We start from the raw sequence: 23,278 nt of genomic DNA on the forward strand, positions 1-23,278 counted from the left end.
CTAATAATTCAGTTCCCTTTTATTCTACTGTAATTCTTTACTGTGCAGCTAATCTATTTACAAACAGATAAAATGATGTATATTAGTTCACTTCAGCTTCTGTCTCTTCTTCCTGTGCTCCACACAATTAATTTGTAGTACATGAGGAAAAATGTCTGTGTTCTAATTCAGCCTAAATAAAATGTTAAAATGCGACAATCTCTTCCAACGTTACCAATCATTACTTGCAAAATATTTTAAAATTGTGAAAACAAACGCTTTGACCTTGTGAGCTATGGAAATATTTAAAAAACAAATCTGCTATGCTTTTTTTAGCTAATAGTTGTAATTTGCATAGTTGAACCTTGAATGCAGTCATAAATAGATGCAGATCCAGTCTGGCATAATGCCCAGCAATGTTAGGGTGCCAGACAAAAAATCGGGTCAACCACTTACTAAGTAAGTCATTCTGTCTCAACAAGGTGATGTCTAACAAAGAAGCTACAAGGCTGAAGACAGATAACATATTCAGCTGCTGTTCAGAAAGACAAGAACTTTTCATTTATCAGGATAATCTACTACTTGTAATCAGTATACCGAGTGAACTCCCTCTTGTAGAAAAGAGAAAAGCCCATCAATTGTTTTTGCTAATTAAGATGAATATTATTCCTGTGAAATGAACCAAAAAGTTCTGTGTAACCGGAATCCCAAAAGAGATCTGCAATCTAAAAGAATAATTGCACAGAGTTTTAATTGAAAGGAAAGTGAGAACTATTTTTTTTTTTGTCTCCGATTTTTAGCTGCAGTGGTCTTTTACGTAGATTAGAAGTTCTTTTATGTTCTTAGTTTATCTAAGACATGATTTTCCATATATCAAAAACAGCTCTAGAATTAAAAATTCATGACAAAATGGCTTTATATTTAATGAAATGCTATTACTAAATATTATGTATTTAGAAATTATTTGAGGTAACAGATCATTTATTAACATATAAAGTCCATTTTTAGATTAAAATCTAGATGTTGTGACTACTCATAGTAATGTGCATTTAATCTTTATTCGTTAAACACAGCTAGAGTTAGAAATGAGAAGGAGACTGTTTTTTTCTTAAACTGGTATTAATTATTTTCAACAATTTATTTTCTTCTGTGACATTTATCTTATTTTTAGGATTAAGAAGCCTTCCAATATTGAAAGGGAGAAGTAGGAGGAAGCTCAATTTCCCATTCCTTAAGCAAAAGACATCCAACTTGAAAATATAGTTATATTTGAGTTAATATTTACATAATGGAAATCCGTAATCAGCAGAGTAATGTTGTATTCCAGGCAAGTCAGGGAAAACTCATGAAGGTGCATATGGTTATATACATAAAAATTAATTTACCCCAAAATAATCTATTACTGTTTTTGTTGTAGTTACCCTTACGGTTCAAGCGTCTGTCCCATCATCTCTGCTTATAGCATAAAACACACAATTGGTCTCAAAACAAAAATAATTACAACTTCACTTAACATGCAAATTTCCAGTTATAAATTACCTCAAATCAGGATACTGGCTGAATAGATTTATTTTCAAGAAAAATGAAATGTAGTGCCTCTTTTCTGCCCTTCCCCCAAGCTTTCTTCATAAGATCAGCCTCAGGCAAAAATGGTTTTAAGTAGACTAAAGCTGCTGGTAAACACTCACCTTTGACAATATTATTGCCAAATGAACATTGCAGAAAAGGGTGTATGCAGTGCAAGTGTCTGTCTGTGGCTGCAACCTATATGCAATCCTTATGCCAAGTGCCTACTGCTAATAGGCAGATATACACAAAAGAGACAGACCCTTTGATGGTTTAATCCCAAACATACTTAACTGTCACACAGTTAATTTTATTTTTTTTTTTTAAGATGACTCTTGAGATATTCTTTAACATTTTTATGTTTGTGGATGAAGGAGGTTAAATGTAGTTCTTATGCAATTTTGCAACTCGTTCTTTTCTTTTACCCCTTAGTTCAACATGACTTTTCCTTCTTTTTAATCACAGTCATGCCCCAAAAGGATCCTCAGTCCTGATCCCTGTTTAATACCTGCAGTTAGCAGTCAGGTAAAAATACATCACAGGCATTGCCAAAGCAGAACTCATTGTTATTATCAGAGGGCTAGATCTATAGGTCAAAAACAAGTGTTTCAAAACAGCTTCACCTGCGGGTTTTACTTTCCTATAAAAAAAAGTTTCAAAGAACAACTAACCTGCCTTGTTCATTGGAAATCATGTTATCCTTCATCATAAAACTTGTGTTTTGCTATTGGTTTTCTTGAACACTGCCAACTTTGATATTGTTTATATCAAAGACAACAAAAAATCATTCCCACATATTTTAAATCTATCACTGTGTTATGCTCTTACACATTAAGGTATGTGAATAATCTCTTTTTTTAAAGGGTCTTGAGTTCCTTTTGGGATTAGGTGGAAGATCTTTCAAGTGTAACACTAAGAAGCAGTTGCATTTCAAGTTGGAATTTTTGCTCCAATGGGATACTTTTTGAGTAATATTTCTTTCCATCTTAACATTAGTTTCACTTCATGATGTTTTTATGTTGATTTCAGGCCACGCTTTTGTGTAGTAGGAAAGAAATATTTTTTTACAAAGTGAATGCACAAGACCTGTTGAAAAACATTTCTGCTTAGCAACGCACTCACAAGATTCAGTATAGTTTGCTCAGACATGTTATTTTAGGATGACCTTTACATGTACAGTATGATGAATTTTTCTTTTTATTCAATTGTAAAGATGTAATGATCAAGGGGTAAAATAAATATTGCCTTTTCCAGCCATCAAAAAAAAATTTTAAAAGGGAGTGACAAAAGAAACAGTCTTCTCTCTCTCTCTCTCTTTTTTTTTTTTTTTTTTTAACAACATAATGGCATGCAGAAGAAATGATGACTCTGTTTGGAAAATATGTATTTTTAAATTCACAGATAGAGCAAAGTCCTAGTGAAACATAAATAAAGATCAATTCTATACAATTCAAATAGCATCACATACTATGGAACTCACCCTTTTCCAGCCTAAAGAAGAGAGTGATTTATGTTTTCTCCTGGAATGAAAATGTTTTTAGGTGTATGGGAATATATACAAGAAATTTTGCAGAAAAATTAAAAGTTGATCAGTCTGAGGTCAGTAGCATTTCTGACACAGATGCTAAATCCTGATTTATTTCCTTTGGAAGAATTAGTATAATGTTCGGCAAATCTGTCCTAGGTAGCTTACAGGATTTGAATATTCAAATATTTTCAGTTGTATAAGCTGTATAATTATGAAATTATACAGTACAGTTATTTCTCAAGCAATTTGGTAATCTCTTATTAAAATAATTTACCTTATGTACTTTGTTATCAGAAACAGAAATAGCTTTCTGCTTACCATTCTGGGAAAGGTGGAATTCATCATTCTGCCATAAAGGGCCTAGAAAGCAAAGAAAATATTATTAGTTATCATACTTTCATGTGCAGGGATTCTAGCTGCCAAACAATGGATCAGTATCAAAACAAAAAATGAAAATATATGCTCAAATCGTAGATCAATAGTTTAATGCAGTTCTGAATATATATATCACGTGTAGTTAGCAGGTAACTTATCAGAAAAAAAAGCCCAAGCTATTGTGTATATCTGTATGTAGAACTGCATACCAGCTGGAATTTATCTGTACAGTGTTCATAAAATATGGACACGGGATCTTGGCATCCAACCAGTGATTGTGCTTTTGAAAATAAAACCATGGGCTGGCTGTCACTCCTCTCTGGAGTCAGAGAAAACAAGGGAAAGCATATGCATAAAGGGTCAAGGTATAAGGAGATAATTTTCAGCAAAATGTTACAGATTTTCTTCTTATTTTTAAAAAAACTTTGCATATATGTGTATTTTTAATATTTTCATGATTATTAAAATAATTAGTCAACATTTACATTTTGATGTAGAGAAATAGTGCTAGGGAGCTCTAATTTTGCAATGTTTAGGCTGAGTACAAAGTACGTCATACACCTCATCAGCATGCCTTCACTGGGCGTGGGAATGAAAGAAGATACGAGTCAACTCTGTTCTTCCTTCTGTTCCATTCTCCCTTTCAGTCACTTACACCTGACATAGCAGTGATTCTGTTCTCTTTAGACAGAAAGGAATCGCTGCCACCAGCTCCTTTGACTAAAAGCTGAGTAGAGTGATCATTTTCCCTCAGTATCTGCACAGAGAGGATTTTGACTTTTCTATAAAACATTGTGCTCCATGTCCCAATTGTACAGTTCAAGAATAAAAAGTTATCAGGACAATAGGCTAAATTTTACTGTAATTTCTCACATAAAATACAACATTACTCCCACTGAAATGGCCAGATAGAGTATAGGATCTTACTGGTACATGTTTTTCAGAGGTAAAATAAGGAGTTTCATGCCAAAGGAAGAAAAACATTTATAACCCACTTTTAATTCTTCACTAGTTTTATCCTTTGAGAAAATTAAATCCAAAAGTAAATATGCAAGGGAGAGAATTAAGGGATTCAATTTAAAATTACGTTTAGAAAATGTTATTATAATCAAGAGAGAGTCACAAACCACTTCGAAAAACAATGTTGTCATCTACGTAGTGCTATTTCCTTTAGAGAAGAAAGCTACAAACTGAGCTAAATGTCATACTGATTCTAGGCTCTCAACATGACCGCACACACTGCTGGATGAAATGTCGTTGCTCATAGGTAAGGGAGTGTCCAGACAGAGAGGAATTCCCCAGGCAGGAGCTACCTTCAAGGGGTTTTCCTTGGGCAAAAAGGGGGGTTTCCACAATGCTCAGTGCTGCAGAAATCCAGGCCCAATCTAGGTTGCAGCACAGCACAAAATACAGGGAATCTGGATAAAACTAATGTAAATCAGAAGAGTCCCCGCGGGCTGCTCTAATTTGCACGGAGATTCATTGGCCTGTATCCAGCCCTGAGTCTGAGCAGCTACAGAGATGGCTTAGAGCCACTCTTGCTCTGTTCTTTGTGGTCCACATCTTTGGTATGGTGCTATGTGAGACATAGCAGAAAATATCTCCCTTGCTTTTTTTCTGAGACACAGGAAAACAGGGTCTCCCTCAGCCAAAGGAGTAGTATTGCACATAAGCAAACCTTCTGAAGGTCCCTCTTAGCTGAGCCCTTCCCCAAAGCTTCTGTGTCCCCAGATCCCACTCTTTTTAGTTTGCAGACACCTCATCTGGGGGAGGTGACCATCAATGCCCTGCTTGTTTGGGATTGCTACAGAAAAAATCCACTCATTTCAGTGAAGTAATCCTTTGCCTTTCCTCTGCACAGCTTGCACGTCCCCTGCCCCAAAGCCATAATCATTTTTTTCAAAGCTATTTATAAACCAATAAAATGTCACCATTTCATAAATGAACAAAAGTTCTCCTTGACTTCAAAAGGAATTATATTCGCAGAAGGGTGGATTTTGCCTCTAGATCTAATCTTCAATTCTTAAGATTCCACAGTGTGGGTTACAATGCTGTAGGACACGGTCTGAAAACTGTGGGCCCATCCCTGACATATCAGCCACATCTGGCAGCCTCGAGACAGACAAGTTGGTCAGGACTTTCATACTACAGTCTTTGCAGCTTTTGTCTAAAGTTAAGTACATGCCTTAATGTTCTTCTAAATCATGGGTTAAATCCCTACATGGATTCATAGGAGCAGAGCAGCTGAAAATAAAATAAGTTTAGTATGACAGCTAATGTATGAGTTCTTTTTAGACACATAAGTCATTTTTAATAACAGGTTATTTGCTTGTTTATAGACGAGAATTATTATTTCAGAAGTGAGTCAAGGCTTCTCCTAGCTTTGGCTTTCACTGGCTCAAATAAACAACCTCAGTGGATGTGAGTGTGACCACCCAAATCTAAAATCTGGTTTGAGAACTGCTAACAAGTTTTGATTTGCTTTTTTTCAAATCTAATTTGTCAATTAATGTTGCAACTACTTTCCGTGTCTCTGGCAGTGGCATTAGAAATGTCAGAAAACCGTATTCAGTTCTGTGATTCCTGCTTGCTCACTGCAGTCGCAGAATCAATAAACAAAACTGTCTATTTTTCATTGCAGGCTCCTGAAGAGGGCAGCACGTTCTAGATGTTATTGAACTGTAAGCCCTGACGTGACAGCCCTGGCTTTACTACACTGCATGCAGTGGAAGGGGAATAAAAACATCCTGGATACTTTGTGTAGACAGTTCTCGTGATACAAGAAGTCAGCAGAGGTTCTAGGCCGTTACAGACCAAGGTCAAAGCTATATTCGATTATTAAAGAGAACATTCAAATTAGCTACCTGAAGCAATGTATTTAGATCAACAAAAAACTGGAAAGGAGTACTTCCATGAGGAATATGTTTTATCTTTAACACTGTAGATAACTTTTCCTATTGGCATTGCATTGACTATCAAAACTACTAAGGGGGTTAGATTTAATTATCTCACTTCTTTGCACATTTCATCTCAATTGCTATGGCAACATTCAGTTGCCTCAGCAGCGATATACACTTTAATCAGATATTTCTTCACTCATTTCTCTGTGCACCACAGCAGTGTAGTCAAATTTACAGCCAAACCCTGATGCATCTGATAACACTTCTTAGGAATTAATGGGTAGGTTTCCCCCGCCCATCGCCCATACCCACAAATATTTCTAGAGGTTTGCACCCTGATGACAAAGGCTTTAGTAGATGAAAAGTGTGTATACATTAAATCTTTCATACTTCACTGATCCTATGTTGCTTTTCTGCCACCACTCCCTTTTTCACATGGCTTCTACTTGTTCAGTAACTCTTCCCATCAAACTAAGGGCAGGTCTTTTCGTCCCTGCAGGAACTCTGTCAGGTCTGAGAACAGGAAACACAGTAATTGGGCAGACAATATGGTTCCTCCTGTATTCCACCCTGCCCTGAAAAGCTTTCTGTTTAATTACCTAGTCCTGATTAAATGCTTCGTCAGAATACATCATAGTTCTGTAAACTTCTTGGCCCAGAAACCAGGAGCATAGGCTAAAAGAAAAGCAATTAGGAATGATGAGCAGATACTGGGGACTACATATTGAAATGCAGACAGTAAGAAGAGTCAGGAAGCTAAAAGTACGGGGGGTGACTGAATCCTGTTTATGGGAAATCTTGATTTTTCTGACATAGAATATCATCCTGTTTTAAAACATGTCATCATCAAGGTAAAGTGCGAGCAGAGATAAGTTTGTAATGGTGCCTAGCTTCTGTGATGAAAAACACATCAGAAATGCATTAGATGGACTGAATTGGATTGGATTGCAGTCAGACATATAGGAAAGAATGATAGACATAGGGCATTAAAACATAATTCTGCAAATTTTGAAGAGGGTCTTTAAAAAGACAGTTAGTTCATTTTGCTTTTTTACATCAGAGAAAATATTCTACACTGCTTTTTGATTCTACTTGCATTTTTCATAGATGTTCGTCTGCTTGCAAGTAATAAACTATCACAGCTCATTTTCAAATAAAGTGCTAGATTACTAGTACTATTACTGTCTGCTTGGGCCTCTGATGTCCAAGAGAGGTATAATGGAGTCGGTCCGAGTCAGAACCATGCTACATCTTGTCAGTGATAACGAATATGGTCAGTCTCCCTGACCATGCAATATAAAGTCACTCTCTACAGTGAATATCCTCATGAGACATAGCAGCTTTTCTAGAGGCTTCATAGCTCAAGGTACTAAAGGAATATAAAAGCTTTGCCTTATCATGAAAATATTCCTCAAAAACTGTACCCAGTGTACTTTTCACATGACAGGAGATCTGATGACATGTCTGATGTGTTCTGTCACTACACACCCCATAATCTGGTCCCCCCACATCTTTCTTGCAGGGCCATTTAAGTACTGGAAAGCTGCAGTGAGGTCTCCCTAGAGCCTTCATTTCTCAAGGCTGAATTCCTTCACCTTGTGTTCCTTAGGAGAGGTGCCCCAGCCCTCTGAGCATCCCCATGGCCTCCTTTGGGCCCTACTGTGACAATACTGTTTCCTTATCCATTGGGAAAGCTTCTATAAAAATAAAGCTTCTATATTTTTAGGGTTGTTCTGAAAGAGAAACTACAAGTTACAGAATCTCCAGTACATTTTTCCCATCAGTACTTATGGAGATGTACACACAATCCCTTTGAAATCAGTGGGTCTGATCATATACATAAAAACTGTGTTTGCTGGACTGGTCCCAGGAGTTTAAAATAGGTATTTCCTTGCAGCACTGTATATATCACATAAGCTTTATATATAACTATGTAAGTATTAATAATGTGTCCAAACAATATGCCATAGAGCATGCAAAGATCATTTAAAGTTCAGTTTGTAATTCTGCACTAAAATTGAAATGAAAAAAAAAAAACCCCAGCAACTTATACCTAAAAAATTCAATATCCATGCATAGCTGACGATCACAAAATGTTTGTAGTAACTTGTTCCACTTAGAAAATTCATTTAAAAGTTGATTCATGTAACATGGGAAGAGCTATGCTGATTTCCACCAGCTGGGAATCTGGTGCATGGTCTTTATAATAACAATAATTTTACAGTGCTGTAATTATCTATGCCATGTACAACTGGGAGTCTACGCCAAACAATATATTCTTTGTTTGAATACTTTTTAAACTGGAGATATTTGTAAAAGATATTGCAACCCCCCATCCGGAACAGTGCCTGGTCATTAGGAGATGTTTTTTGGACCACATGGGATTTTACTGCAGTACAAAAGAGAGAAAATATTCTGCGTAGGCTCGAAGGCTGTCTAAGAAATATGCACAGAACAGCAATGATCTGAAAATGTGCGGAAGGACATTTATTATTTGTTGTTCTTTGCTCACTGCTGTTTAATATGTTCATTTTATTTATTTATTTATTTAATATGTTCATTTTATTCATTTAATATGTTCATTTTATGAATTTAGAAAATATAATCAAATTTAAGGCTGGCACATATAGGATTATGTTAAATGTTTGTTATATATGCCAGTTATGGACCATGTTTTCCTATCCTTTTGAGTTTTGTCTAGAATTGTATAAAAGATCTAGTCCAAAATACTATCAATAACATATATATATATATAAAGCTGATTTCTTAAAGTACTTTAAACTTTACGAAGCACTTTACCTGTTTGTGTTTATTTGTAATAATTAGAAATAAAACTTTTTCAAACCATTTACCAGCGGTTCTTTTATCTTTCAGTAATAGTTTGTCCCCTTCTTCCTTCTTCAGGTATCTATTTCCTTTGCTAACCTGACCTCTTCCCTCGTTCTGATAGCAAGCTACATTATCTATAAGATCCAAAACACACTTCAGAGAGCCTGGCACCAGGATTGCCCTTGGCATCCTCCCACTGCTAGGCAGCACCCCTCCTACTGCAGGCACACTCTCCTCAAGCTGCTGCACTGTGGGTACATCTCAGATCCTCCTCCAGATTCACCTTTAGAGGCATTTACCTGAGTTTACATTTCTGGGAGGACAATTCTTTGCAGCCTCAATGTCCCACCTCAGGAAGAGGAGATGGAACTCAGAACTCAAGTCTGAAGAACCTTTCTATAAAGCCTGATCAGTGCAGACCTTGATGCCTTTGTTTAGGCAATCATTTATTTATTTATTTATTTATTTTTACATCTTAAGTAAGCTGGAGAGTGGAACTACTATGAAGGCACTGCTCCTTTTTTGTTATAAACACACACGTGTCTACATGCATATATGTATATACAGAATTTATGTATGCTCTTACTGTTGCACTAGTATTCCCTGAAGGTATTATTATGTTGTTAGACAAATTAAAAGTAAACAAGAGGTAAAAGTGCACTTGAACTGAAAACTGTTAAAAAATGCCTACAGGCAAGACAGAAGTGAACAGCAGGAATTTCTCAGCTGCGTGTGCCTAGAAGTTCCTCTGGGCCTACTGACTGCACTCCCACTCTACTGCAGGAAATGCAATTGCAAAGACTCATGCAAGAGTTGTGACTGTCGAGCAAAATGACATGCATATTTTTTCTGCCTGAAGATAAATATAGAGGAAATTTCTCTTTAAGCTGCAGGACTGAGTGAAGAAGGGTAGTGGAAATCCATAACAGAAGACCCCAGTGAAAGTAAGATAAAGTTTTACTCAGGTCAGAAGTATAATAGAAGGTAGTCCTGCTAACATTAGAACAGCTAATAACAGGAAAGACTCAGCTGGAATTGGTGGGTATATGAGACCAATTCTGGGAACTTTTCCCAAAAATTATCTACCGATGCAGTGTTTTTACTAGATGATACAGTTAAGTCTCATAAAGAACATCTCAGATGATTGAAGTGCAGAACTTGACATGGCCATATTGAGGTCAAAAACTCAATCATAAAAAACAATATTAGCAGAGTGTGTTGTAAAAATAAATTTGGGGTTACAAGTCACACTTTATGCAGGTGCAAGGGTTGCACTCATCAGAGGTGAACAAACTGAATAGTTCCTTTATCTTTGCAAATAATTTTTTTAGGTTTACTACTTCCTTTCATTCAAACCTCAGTCCTACGTATGTCAAAGTGAAATAATTTGCTATGATAATTACTAGGTGTTTTACACTGAGAAACAAAAATGAGATGGCTCAATATTCCAGTCATATAATGAAACAAGGAACTGTAACTTAAACAGTTAATTCAGTTATTTTCATGACAGTGTTACTCAAGAGTTATCACTACCACAGTATATCTTTTTTAACTTAGAAGCAATAAAAAGAAAGCAAAGAGAAGTTGGACCTGGAGATAGGATATGGAGATGTGGTAGGAAGGAAGATTAAGAATGCAATTTGATCTCACTGTTATAATGCTGTAATTTCAATGGTACTACTGGAAGTACTCCATATTTGCACCAGGGCAAAAGAAAGCTTCTCTTCCTCTGATTTTATGTACTTGGAAACTGTATCTTACTAATGGCTATATTTATAGTATGGCTGCTATACAATGAAAAGGAAATTCAGTGAAAATGGAAACAAAAGAAATATTAATGCCTTAATCAGAACAATATAACAAATAGTGATGTGGCTTTCTCCTGGTAAAAATGGAAATTAATCTCTTCTGCTTTGAGCACTTTGGCTCTAAGCTCAAGCCTTATAATCATCATCATGCATACTAAAGGCAAGTAGCTCAGATTCATACAATTTTTTATGATGTGAAACTAAACAACTTGTATATGAGATCCTATTTTTCCTTCAGAATAGAGCTCTGTGAAACAAGTCAAGCCTTACATTAAACAACAGCCTCCAAGACATTTGCCTTTGCGGGGCATTTCTGTGCTCAAAACTGCCAATATGAAATGTACTGTTTTTGTTCAACAGATCTGTTCTTTGGACTAAATCCAGATTCTAAGCTATTGGGAGAGACTTTCACTTCTGGATCAGGCCCCTTGTGTATATTCACATTCATGTATGATTACTTTACTGGAAAAAGTGTTTTTATTCCCACTTCTGATGGAGTGAACTGAATTCTCTTTTGGCATTACTTACTGTATCAACAATGATATTTATGCAGTCTCAGTACGTTTAGATTGTATACTAAAACTGAACTATCCCAACGAAGGGCAGCAGAAAAACTGCTAAGATTTAAATGGGAATATCTTTAGATATAGCAGGATGCGTGACATAAAAGGAACACAGTTTGGCCTTTTGCAGCCAAAGTGAACTTTAAAATATATTTTTATTAGTGAACAAAAATTAGTTAAATCCCCTGAGACTTAAAGCACGTGGAAACTTGTTAGGCCATTTTCATAGTCACTTTTCATGATGCAATTGCACTGGAATAGTTCCTTTTGTAAAAGAATTCAATTGTTTAATTGTTTTTGCCTATGAGTAGAAGACATTTAATAAAACTCACTCGTAGGCTTTTTACATGTTCATATAATAAATGCTCTGCTTGCACTCTGTCCTTGTTGCTTTCTTTGACAAAACTTGGCGCATGCTGTAGGTTCATGTTTTGTTTATTACATGCAATATTTTAAAGAACATTTGCGGAAACAGTATAAAAAGTAAGGTTAATGTGCACATGCACGCACATGTGTGTTATGGCTGAGACTGCCAAAGGAGCACGAAGAACACAGCCCCTCACCCCTGGTGGAAATTCCATAGAAGGCAGGCTTCCATGGCAATTCAGAATATGCACAGAAGAAAATTTTGCTGCATTTATTCAGGTATGCACCTTAAAGCAAAACTTCAGTGCAGTCAAGTACCGCACACATAGTAATGAGCCTTGCAATTTCCTGACTAGCTTTTATGAGGAGGGCTCATGCCTCTGTCTGTCTCCTCTCTTTGCTTCTTATGTCCTGTTTTCCATCCACCACTCCCTCCTTCCTTAAGCCTCCACAGCAACCTGATGGACTTAGCAGGAACTGGGGTCATCGTGGTGATCAATGAGTTGGGCTGTTGAGCATTCAACCATTGATCACACTGAATAGATTCATATATCTTAGGCATGCCATCACAAGCAGCTGCTTCTACTTAGCTTGCCAGCTTTCTGTCACCTCGAGGATTCAATGAGGTTTAGAGGCAGTGTGAGAAGGTTATATAATGCTGTCAAGAGATCACGTCTTTGATTTTTTTTTTCATCTCCCAGACCTACATGAATACCCTTTGGGGGTCTATTGCAGACCGAGAACTTTCAATATATTACATACCATAACACAGCAGTACAAAGAGTGCCATATAAAATATATAAACGTCTTTCCTTTGAACAGAATAGCGGGAGCCTTCACTTCTTTCTTTTATGAAAGAACATTACATAATGTTGAAGAGAAACTACTGCTGTATTCATCTGTGCATGCACATGCTTTGCTTGTAATCTGAAACACATTCCCATAAACTGTCAGGTATTATCATATCTTGGCTTACTTCTCTCTCTGATGTTTAAATATTCTGTGCCCAACTTGCAAGAGTAAAAGTAACTTTAATCGCTTGGATAAAAAATTCTCAGTTTAAAAACTTTACTGGGAAAAATACATATATTTTAAAAGGACATTGTGAGAATGAAAACCCCTTTCTCATCTAGAAGCGTGTCATGCAGTGTAGCTGAAAAAGATTAAAGACCCCTTTTCACTCAATTTTCTCCCTGTTTACTTAGCACAGGTAGTTTGTGCTCTGTTTCACATACACTGAAGTACAAAGCTGCCCCAGCTTTTGCTGCCACTGCTTCCCAGTGCCTGTTCTGCCCCTCCACTGCAAGACTGCAATCCCAGTGACTGGCTGGGAGATGAGGGCAAAGACTCTTTCAATTAACAGGCAATGCAATGGAGGTGGTTAACATACAGGCACATGTTTCTCTCTCTCGTCCCTGTAGGTTGACAGTAATTTCCAGCAGAGCTGTAAGATGGACAGCTGTGAGCAGAAATATCCAGAACTGTGGCAGCGACATCTGGCATAGCTCGTCTGTCAAGGACCCATGACAGGAAGGGTGGTTGGCAGAGCAGCTCTGCAGGCAGGGGGCTGCTGGAGACACGCTGCAAAGATCAGAGCTGAAAACCTCACCAAACAGCAGGCAGAGAAGGAAAATAAGCACAGTGCCCCAAATCAGGACAAAGCAATGTTCTAGTGGAGTCCTGTTCCAAAGTTTTAACATAAAGCTAGAAGGATTTACAGGCCTCAGGTAGACTGGATGCACTGGGCTGGGCTCCTGCTAGAGAAAAAGATGCGTGTGTGGGGGAGAATACGAAAGTGTTCAAGATTAATCACTATGACGATGCTAGGAATATTCCTCAGTCTTCCAAATAATGCTGCTAAACATTCACAGAGCAAAAAAGTTTGTGGACATTTTCTAGGAATTAAAAAAACTCTCTAACATTAAGAAAGATTTTCTTTTTTAAATTGGTCATCTTGAAAAGATTCAAATTGACAGTGTCCCTTTTAATGATACACTTCAAAGCTTTATGAAATCTCCTTGTCAAATGAGGCTACTACTTTAACACATATTCAAAGAGGTGTATGCAGCTTGAAAATGGATTAAAGAGCCAGGAAAAGAGGTCATTTTCTGCTGTGCGGTTGCAGTTCCAGGGCTTTAATGAATCTGGAGAATTTAAGAATAAACTAGGCACATAAATTACCTTGATTTACTATGCAATCTGCTACTTAAAAAACAATGAAATAAAGACTTAGGTCTTCCTATTCCACCACCTTGCCTTTTTTTACACTTTATCATAATAAAAAATGAAAATAAAGTGATAGCAGTCAGTCTCACAGGATTTCACATTAGCTTTTCACATAAACCAGGTGCAAGCTATTAAGGATAGGCTTCCTCTGTATTTTAAAAATTCAGTTAAAAAGGAAAGAAATGTTTAACGCTAATCTGTACAAGTTGGGAAATTTGATTGTCTGTCTTGGCTGACTGGATGAGAAGTTTGGATCTTGTACTGCCCATCTGAATTCACATCAGAAGATAAAAAATTAAAATAGAAAGTTATGAGAGTGGTGTTTTTAACCACAATGATTTTAATTGAAATTAAAACAAATTGAAACACATCTCTCCATGTTAGGTTTGATATAACCCATTTCAAAACAGAATCCATCACTCAGACTAGAACTAAGGTGACATTGTCACTTTAAATCACAAGTCTGTATTTCAGCAATTGGCATCTCATGAAGTGATTGTGCCGCTTGCAAAATATTCAAGGACATTATTAAACAACATCTACAACCTCCCTAATGTTATTTAAAAGAAAAATCAGGTTTTTCATCTCTCTAATTTCTTTGTCTCTTCAAATGCTCTTATTAACATTCTTTTTCACGCATCATCCTCGCTCATTTTCTTTCAATTTTAATTATTTTTTTTTTCTTTCTAAATTAATCCTTTGTTTGAACTGTTACTTTTGAGAGAGACGAAAAGTTATACAAGGAACAACTGAATGTTTGCCAGTTTGCATTGGGTCCTTTCATTCTCCTTTTCTGAGGCCAGATCCCACAAGGTGCTGAGCATCAGCCAGCCTATTGAGCACTGAGGGTGCTGAGACTTCCTTGCAAAAGCATATTGCAGGATCATGCCTTGCACAGCAAGTTCTCCAAGTGACAACTATTTATGTATCACTGAATAGACTTAGCATAAATTTTAACATCCCCAATGTGATTGCCTTTTTTAAGGGGAAAAAAAGAAGAAGCATTTTCCATGACCGCATCACTCAACACTTTGAAAATTAAGTGTAGAGCGATGCCACCCAAAAAGTCTGGCAAAGAACCAGATGTCATAATTGCAAATGCACACCAAAATTGGAATACATTACAGGCAATTACAAGGTATGTAAGCTCTTCTGTGTTGAGAAAGTATCTAGATCACATAGATCCCTGCAAGTCCTGTTAGTCAAATAATAACTCAGAACAAACATCACCAAGAAGGCATGGAAGCAAAGGATGAATGACCCCCAAAGCACTATACATGTTGTGCTGCTCAGCCAGACATTTTTTTTGTGTTTGTGTGTAGGGGGGATTTATGTTACAAGTGCAGCATTAAGGAATATTGTACATGTATATCATAATTAAAATAGAAATTTCTATTGTTTTAAAGAGTCTTTTGAATTAATAAGAGTAATGTTAACCTAAGTTACTTATATAACCCTTTTCATTCTGCTGTACAGATAGTATACATATTCACTATCTCAACTTCCCTCAGATAACCACTGATGTTTTCCTTAGCAGATAAATTAAATATTCAGCCACTAAGCCTGAGGTTGGACTGACCTGGTTTGGGGATCAGGACTGGAATACAATTGTATAAATACACATACATGTCAATATAGTACTATGATTTATGCTACAATGTCCTAGATATATAAAAATCTCTTATAATATAGAACCTTCCATTTGGAAGGGTGCCAAGCATTTAAAAACAAAAATCTTACCCTCTTCCTGAAATCTGAATCAAACAGTCCTTCCTGACAACAGAAGAGTAATGTGGAAAGCGAGGATGATGACAAGCGGAAAAGTTGGCAGTGTCCATGCAGCTCATACCGCAGTACCAGCAGGGCCAAAAGACCAAAGCAGCACTATGAAGCTCACCCTCACTACTAGAGATCAGATTAGTAAACACTACAATGAAGATAGATTCCCACAAACATTTCTCAGTAGTTATTTGAGCAATAATTTGCTTAGAAAATGCTAGCAGTACATTTCCATTCGAGAATAAATGCAACTCTTAGCCAATTAGAGAATGACTTTACATCAGTTCCATCCTTTCATGATTCTGTACAAAATAACACTCATTGCGCATGCCTCAAAAATCTCCTATTAAAATGCAGCCTTTCAAGACAGAAAAATGACAAGCATTTATTCTGAATATACACAAGCTAAACAGTTAAGAAATACTAGATGAGGAAGGAAAAAAAAGAGGAAAGAAGACTGAAAACTCTTTGCTCTCAAATAAATTTTGAACTAGTTTACTCGGTTCATATCAGAAAATATCAAGCAAAATACTTCAGTTTTCAGAACATATTCTATTTTAGCCATTAAGAGCAGCTATTCCTAATCATGCTTCTGTTGCTATTATTTTTGTTTTTATTTTGTTGTGCTTATTTATCTTACTCTCAAGCACAGATATACAACCAGGATTTGGATTTGATGCGTGTGGGTCCATTCCAACAGAGGATATTCTATGATTCTATTCTATTCTATACATGCTCTCCCACGCCTTCCCTTCCCCAAACTGACATAACACACATTGCATCAACAACAAAATCTTGTGATTTTTTTTTACCTTTACTATCTGTAAGTAGCCATATAGCATCAATGTGTATCAATACATCAGCAAAATTTTTTTTATTATGTGTATTTCTTATATTAGGGTTTCACCTTCCCTAGAAAGACATCAGATTAGTTTGTTCTATAGGCAGTTCATAGTGGAGTTCTTTTTGAATAACTTTCTAATAAGTAAATGAATGTACTGATTGAAAGTGCCTCCATCAGTGTACAAAGGCAGACTAAGAAGCCTTTTCATATTTCATCTGTTCACAGGTCATTGAATTGATTCTTTATTTAATACTGAATAGACTTCAAGATTCTGTAATTAACATCCAGGGAACTGCTAGTACATGAACTCAGTACTCTCTATATTATGGAAGTGATTACTTCTTTTTTCTCGTGACCCTGCTTTCATTGGCTGTTCTGAAGATTTACCAAAAACTAGATGGTTCTGCCCTCAGCAATCTAAAAGAGCTTTATCAATGGAATTATTTTCCTTTAGACATCAGTCTCAATGAAAATGCTTACTTTTATATAGTGAACCAAAATGATTTTTCTAAAATTGGTTGACATTTATCCCAGACGTTATTTTTGTTTATTGTCTTCTTGCTTTTCTAAGGGTTTCCAGATTTTTAAGAGCTTGCCAGGTTTGCAAGGGTATGCCTTTTTTAAATAATTTTAGTTACCATTATATATAATTAAAAGTATCTGAAGTGCTTCAAAATAACATTCATAAGAATTTGAGAGAAAATGACATTAACGATGAGAGTACCTCAAAAAATGTAATTTAACAATATACAAAATAAGGAAAGCACAACACAAAATTCCCATATCAACTCAAGTGCTAAAAAACCTGGAGCCAAGATACCTGGTATCTTTATCTAAGCCTCCAGGAAATCAAGTTCAAAACACTGTAAAATGTTAAAAATGGGCAATCTAGCTACCAAAATACTTAAGTTCTCAACCAGATTTCTAGGGCACTGAATGAGTATTTTTGATAGGGATCTCACATTAAATTGACCTTTCCTGGTGAAAAGATGCATTACCTGTTACCAGTTGCTAATCCTGCCTTGACCCACCCCATGTCCCAAGGCAATGAAGGTGTTGATATACTGTTTTCTTTCTTGTCTGGAGCAGTTTTCCCAGCCCATGTAATTCAGATGCATATTATCAGTAGTGAGAGGCCACATAGTTAAGTGGAGAGCAAGTACTGAGAGCAAGTACTAAGAGCACGCTGGCTTTAAAATGAAAGAGAGATTTAGGTTAGATGTTAGGAAGAAATCCTTTACTTAGGAGGGCAGTGAGGCCTTGGCACAGGCTGCCTAGGGAACTGTGGGTGCTCCATCCCTGGAGATGGTCAAGGTCAGGTTGGATGGTGCCCTGGGCAACTTCATCTAGTGCTGGCAACTTTGCCCACGGCAGAAGGGTTTAAACTAGATGTTCTTTAATGTCCCCTACTACTTTATCCCTTCTATAATTCTATTACTTATATCACGACTGAGTTACTGGAGGCATATATGATTTTGAAGAACAGCTTTGCTTCCTTAAGGCATCAGTTTTTCTGTCTGGATAAGAAGCCCTGTTCTGAAAACCATGGCTGTACAACACAAGTTAAGCACTACTTGTAAATAAATGAAGAGGATGCAAATCTTTGTATTTTAAAAAAGATCTTTCTAAGGAACACTGATAATGAGGCAACCAAGGCTGGGGAAACATGCTCTGTAGGTACAAAAGCAGTGCCAGATATCTTCTTTCCTGTGTGTGGGTCTGTTGTGCAGCAAATATATTCAGTCTCCTGCAGGAGAAGGTAGAAGTGCTGAGTGTTTGCTGTAGGCAGCCAGGAAAGGTTGCTTAACCACCAGTGACTGAACCCCAGCAGCACTGGCCTTTCGAACTGAAAGAGCCTGGGAAGATATTTATAAAGCAAGCAGCATTTCGGTCCTTGAGGGAAGTGCACCCTTAAGCTGAACCATGAGTCGGATGCTGCTGAACACTTTGCCTCATAAGAACCTCTTCTCAGGGGGGTAAAATGTTGGGGGTAAACAAAAGGGGATATAATGTAAAACATGTCTATAATATGATGGTGATAAAAGCAGAATCAAAGGAGCATGAATTATATTGTATTTGTGTAATGAAGAATAATAAATGAAAAATGAAGAAAACATTTAAATCTAGGACTTTTTTTTAGAAAATACTTTGAAGACGGCAGAGAAATAGATGTTTCTGTTCATCTTTGATCTTCATAAAGTTGAGCCATTTTTAGAAAGACAATTGTTAAAAATATTAATGTTCTTGGATGGAGCAGCACTATTTACACTAATTGTTACTGGAGTCTGCCTAGTGAGTGACTGTCAATGTTTTCACATGAAGATCCCAGCAAAAAATATGCTCTTTAGCCTTTATGAGACCAAAAAACCACAGAAAATTTGGGTGAAGAGCTGGAAAGTAACCTTCATTGTTTTATTTGCAGTGAAAACTGCTGCGGTGACAGAGCAAGCACAGAGGCTGTGTCCCTGTATTCTCTGAAAATAGAGTTTGCTTTGGACTCCAATTCTGTAATAAAAAAAAAAAATCCTCTCTTGCCAGCTGTACAAAGAAAGGAAGTGACATCACTCTGAAAATAAATATAGAAATAGGTTTTCTGGAAATATTTATACTTTGTTGTTGAGTAGAATGCTGAATGTACAGCCAAGCAGAGCCCACTGCTCAGTCTGTACCACTTGAAAAGGGGAAAGTTTTAAACTTACAAAGATTCTCAGTCTAAGGATATTTTCTTTTCTTTCAAAATAACTGACTCTTGACACAACCTTGTCTATTTCAAAGGCCAAACATTTCCCTCACTCCCAAGTGTTCTGCAAGCCTTAGGGATATACTGTCCCTGGCAAAAATGAGATAGCAATATCCTGGGAACGGGTGATTTCCATTAGGGACAAGGAAATCACTCCAAACCACATTTCATTCTGGTTACAGCATTTTAATGAGATTTGCAAGCCCATCGGAGACTGTCTCCAGAAACATTCGGCACCAACTTCTCAGCCAGGGTCCTAAATGTTGTTCTAAAATCTCAGCTGAGAGTGGATCCTAGGACTCCAGCTTTGCTGTGATATTTCTTACATTATAATTAGTGTTGACTAATTAAGGGGTGACTAAGTATTGACCTCCTAATTAATTTTGAAAGAAGCTGGATGACTGGAAGTACCTATCAACATTTGAGAAGGAGCTGCTTAATTGTTTCCTGGAAAACAGCTTTGAAAAATCTTTTTCAATAACTTCCAAAACCCTTCATGATATGGATTTCAACTTAATCAAGAGAGCTACTCTTATTCTAATGAACGCAAAACATCCTATGAGAATTCAAGCAAGTATCTGTATGGGAAATAATAAAATCACAGCTAGTAATGTAACTCTTAATGTGCAGTAGGAGTGTATATATGAGAATGCAAATGAAGGCACCATCATCTGTCTCTCTATGATCATCTCTCAGTCACTGATAGCTTGTTTGCAGACAGTATTGCACGAATCCAAATATTCCATTGCCTTGACTCTGGGAGCAAAAGCAGATCATTGAGAAAAGGTTCTGTGACACTATGACAATAAAATAATGAAGGGTCTGAAATGACTGTTAAAAGAAGTAAATGGTTAAGCAGTAAATCTATAGAGAAAAAGGTGATTTTAGTTTTCTCAGAAATGAACTATGATTCAGATTGTGCTGTTTTGTTTTGTTTTGTTTTTAATTTTCACATTTTGAATTAATGTAGCATGAATTATGTTGCATGAAACTATGACAATACATGAATTCTGCTCATGGAAATTACTCATCCATCAACCACTGTCAGGTACGTTCAGAAGCACATGCATTCAGTTCTGCACTGTATGTTCAAACAGCTTATGCGTCAATAGTGCTGGTTGTGAAAATGAAAAAGGAGAGATAAGGAAACTTTGAGATCCTTTTGTACTGACTTTTCTGTGACCCAGGAAAGAACAATGAATGTTTGCTTTCCCTTGGAGGGGTTGCCGACAAGGCTACACAAACAAAGGAGCAGGAGCTCAGCTGGTGCAAATTAGGACAGTTGCGTTGGCTTAATGGATCTGCATCCTTTCCACCAGCTAAAGATGTAGACACAAATATTAAAGGTTCCCTCATTATATTTTCCTCAATCACGTATCCTTTCACAACTCTTCAAACAGAGTTTTTCCCAAGCAATAATTCTGTGGTAATGTTCAAGGGGTCTGGCCATACCCTGCTGTATGCTTCATTCATTCCTTTTCCCAGAAAAACTAACTAGTATATCAGAAAATGAGCAGATAGGAGCCAAGCCTGTATTAACCTCGGTAAGAAGGCTTTACACTATTCTTAAGAATGCCTTTTTGATGGAGAAACAAATTCTCTATACATCCATATATTTTAAAAAATTAAGGTAGATCATATACAGAAAGTCATTCATCAAATTTTACAGCAGTCTGCCAATATGTCTTCTACAGAGTTCTGAACTGGAGCAATATCGTGTTTGTCTGGAAACCACATTTTTTTAGGTAAAAGAAAGCTTCTAATACTATGTCATTCTCATCAGTGCCATTAGTGAGGAGTAAACTCTGCCCTTGCAAATCCATTGATGCCAGAGGTTTCAGATCTCTTTCTAAATGAGTGTGGAGTTTGGCATAGTGTCTAAATGAGCAGAATCAAAGTGTACAGTTCTTGGACATTGCTATTGCCTTCGCTATTAGAAATTCCAGTGGTTTCTAACACTCTTATTTGGCAAATCCATTTTGGGTGAGAGCCATAAGACTACTCTGCGATTGCTCTTGGAAAGGCTGGTGCTCCAGCAGCAATCAATACAGCCTAGTAAAAACAAAGGAAACTAAATGAGGATTTCTGGTAGTGACCATAGTGACATTAAGCTTATAAGTGTGCTGCCACAATAGCTGCTTTTTACTGTTTGATGATACTTAAATTGAACATTCTTTTTAGGAGGATTATAAAAAAAAACAAAAAACAAAAAACAAAAAACAAAGAAAACAACAACAAAAAACCTTCTGAAAACAAGCGTGAAAAGAATTGGCACGAAGACTGAAATAAGAAGGAAACAAAACAGAATTGGGACAATAAGCTGAGCAGGAAAGTCAGGAGGCCCTACTGACCAGGCATAGGCCCTGACAGAGGATCCTTCGGCATAAAATAGGAGACTGAAGTATTATAAAACTTTATTTTCAGAACAATAAAAGAGCATAGGTTCCTTAATGTTAATTTGAAAAAAGCATTCTTTCTGAGGCAGGGGAAGCTGGCTAGTTTTTTGGCAATAAAGCAAAAGCTGATCTGGGAAGAATTCCCTAGCACTATGTGTATCATAATGTAAATCCTTTTTGCAAGGGTCACACAAAATCACTATTAAATTTGTTTATTGGTGTTCTGATTTTAATGTTTTGCTGAAGCTCCAGAGATGGGTGCCAGCCTAAACTGTGAACTGCTTTAAATCGCTTCTATCCAGGTGATGATGAATGCTCTCTAGATTTTATCTGTAAAGTGGAAAAAAATAAACATGAATACATTACTCAAACCCCAAGAATTTTTCGAAGCTAAAATTCATTTAAGGGAACACTCGAATCCTGTCTACCACCCACTGAAGTGATTAGGAATTTCAGCTAAATAAAGAAGGAAGGTGAGACTGAAATGCCCATGTAATCAACATTCACAAAAAATCTAATACAACATTAGAACGCTTTTGAGATAAGTGCAAACATGAGAGCCCTGAAATAACACTGAAAGAAATGAAGGAGACTTTTTAAAATTCCCAACTTGTGCTTTCCTCAAAGTGCAATTCAAAACTGATTAAAAGTATTAAATCCTTTTTTATGCAAAGGGTTAATAACAATAATTCAAATAGTGGTGTGGTGTCCCATGGATACTCAATAATGAAAATTCAAATGCTCATTTCTTTAAGCTTTTTGTGTCGCTTTTCTAGATAATTGGTTTTTTACCTAATTTTTTAGGCTATTTAATAATACCTCCTGCTAGACATCTCATGTAAACTCAGCAAGAGGAGGCATCCTGAGTAATAGAAAAGACTTCTGCTCATTTTAAAGCTCAAATTCATACTTTTCTTAACAAAGAAGATTCCCACTGTTAGAGTTTGGCAACCGCCAGGCCAACTGCATTGGGGAAGATTGGATTAGCAGGGGCAGCTGACTGTGCGGTAAAGACTCCCCTCTCCAGCAGGATTTTTATGTAAATTCCATTACAATTCATGCTTTTTGGAGATAATGAAATGGATACAAAACACTCCAAGGTTTCCAAGTCAGCAAAATAATGAACAGGAACATTCAGAAAGCTGATTAAATACATTTTTGACATTTGGACCCTTGTATGAATAGAATTGGCACTCGTGCAATGTATCACATGGAATTTGCTTTTAATACCACTGTCTAAAACCCATAGCTTTTCAGGTTATTAGTGATGTGTGAACATCAACTATCAAGAGTTTTTCACAGTTTAAGCTCTAATAAACTGTATCATTTTCCATGTGTTTGCCTGAAGGCAACTTTCACCAAAGACTCAGCCAAATATT

At 36.6% G+C, this 23,278-nt stretch overlaps 1 long non-coding RNA gene across 1 annotated transcript in view; it reads right to left on the bottom strand.

The window, feature by feature from the left end:
* Window positions 1-3,388: 3,388 nt before the first annotated feature.
* The window catches only part of LOC122161010, a 204,232-nt gene continuing 184,342 nt past the window's right edge, over window positions 3,389-23,278 (bottom strand). The window contains exon 3 of the long non-coding RNA XR_006169023.1: window positions 3,389-3,433. This is a non-coding gene — a long non-coding RNA (uncharacterized LOC122161010). The remainder of the gene's footprint in view (window positions 3,434-23,278) is intronic.

The sequence above is a fragment of the Centrocercus urophasianus genome, unplaced genomic scaffold, assembly GCF_019232065.1.
Source record: "Centrocercus urophasianus isolate 14NV4802_14NV808 unplaced genomic scaffold, USGS_Curo_1.0 seq_18, whole genome shotgun sequence".
Taxonomy (NCBI): domain Eukaryota; kingdom Metazoa; phylum Chordata; class Aves; order Galliformes; family Phasianidae; genus Centrocercus; species Centrocercus urophasianus.